We start from the raw sequence: 1,797 nt of genomic DNA, 5'->3' as shown, positions 1-1,797 counted from the left end.
GGTTGGGGTTTCAGTGTATCTTCTTCTCTACTCCAAATGCCTCAAGAAAATTCTTATTAATTTTAAATCCTTACCTACTGTCTTAATTCTAATTCTCTCAGTTCTGATAAATTCTCATTTATTTTTAACCCTTACCTTCTGGTAAATTCTCATTTATTTTTAATAAATACCTTACCTTCTGCTCTAATCTAATTAATTCTCTCAATTCTGATACTAGTAATCTTATTTATTTATTTAAACCCTTATCTTCTGCCTTAGTTTTTATTAATTATATCAATTCTGATACTGGTAAATTCTTATTTATTTATTTTTTAAACATTTATTAATATTCATTTTTAACCTGTTTACATGCTTCATGCCCCTACTTTCCCCTTCACCCCCCGCATTCCCCCCACCCATGGCCAATGCACATTTCCACTGGTTGTAACATGTGTCCTTGTTCAGGGCCTATTTCCATATTGTTGTTAGTTGCATTGGTGTGGTCGTTTTGAGTCTACATCCCCAATCATGTCCGCCTCAGCCCATGCGTTCAAGCAATTGTTTATCTTCTATGTTTCCTCTCCTGTAGTTCTTCCTCTGAATGTGGGTAGCGTTCTTTACCATAAATCCCTCAGAGCTGTCCTGTGTCATTGCATTTCTGCTAGTACAGACGTCCATTACATTCGATTTTACCACAGTATATCAGTCTCTGTGTACAGTGTTCTTCTGGCTCTGCTCCTTTCGCTCTGCATCAGTTCCTGTAGGTCTTTCCAGTTCACCTGGAACTCCTCCAGTTTATTATTCCTTTTAGTACAATAGTATTCCATCACCAGCATATACCACAGTTTGTTCAGCCATTCCCCAATTGAAGGACATGCCCTCCTTTTCCAGTTCTTTGCCACTACAAAAAGCGCAGCTATAAATATTTTCGTACAAGTCTGTTTATCTATGATCTCTTTGGGGTACAAACCCAGCAATGGTGAGGCTGGATCAAAGGGCAGGCATTCTTTTATAGCCCTTTGAGCATAGTTCCAAATTGCCAGCCAGAATGGTTGTAAAATTTCACAACTCCACCAGCAATGCATTAATGTCCCAATTTTGCCACATCCCCTCCAGCATTCATTACTCTCCCCTTCTTTCATTTTAGCAATTCTTATTTATTTTTAACCCTTCCCTCCTGTCTTAATCTAATTAATTCTCTTAATTCTGATACTAGTAAACTCATTTATTTATTTAAACTGTTGTCTTCTGCCTTAGTTCTAATTAATTATATCAATTCTGATACTAGTAAACTCTCATTTTAAACCCTTACCGTCTATCTTAGTTCTACTTAATTCTATTAATTCCGATACTAAGTATCAGTAAGAGCAAGGCAATTGGAGTTATAAGACTTGTCGAGGGTCACATAAGTAGTGTCTGAGGTCACACTTGAACTCAGAACATCCCAACTCCAAGCCTGGTTCTTTATCTACTGTGTAACTTAGTTGCTCCAATTCTTGTTTATTTGTAAAATCAGATGATAAGTTCTTTGAGAGCAGTGGCTTTTTATCTTTGTCTTTTTTTTTTCAGAGGACCTTCTTCAGTGCCTGGTATATAGTAGGTGATTAATAAATTTTGGTTGATTGATTGATTGTTGTACCTCCTGGTTGGTAATAAAACTGGTTGGTATAAATTGTCAATAACTATGAGGTCTGCAATCATCCTCTCATGGAGGTAGGGAAAGTTTTGGGAGGGAGATAACTTACATAGTGAAATTAAGAGATGGTTGGCCTGGGTAACCTCCTTAAAAGAGAGGCGCCATCCAGTCAGAGCTAGAAG

This window comes from Gracilinanus agilis, chromosome 1 (genome assembly GCF_016433145.1).
Source record: "Gracilinanus agilis isolate LMUSP501 chromosome 1, AgileGrace, whole genome shotgun sequence".
NCBI classification, from domain to species: Eukaryota; Metazoa; Chordata; class Mammalia; order Didelphimorphia; family Didelphidae; genus Gracilinanus; species Gracilinanus agilis.
This window is presented reverse-complemented; position numbering follows the sequence as displayed.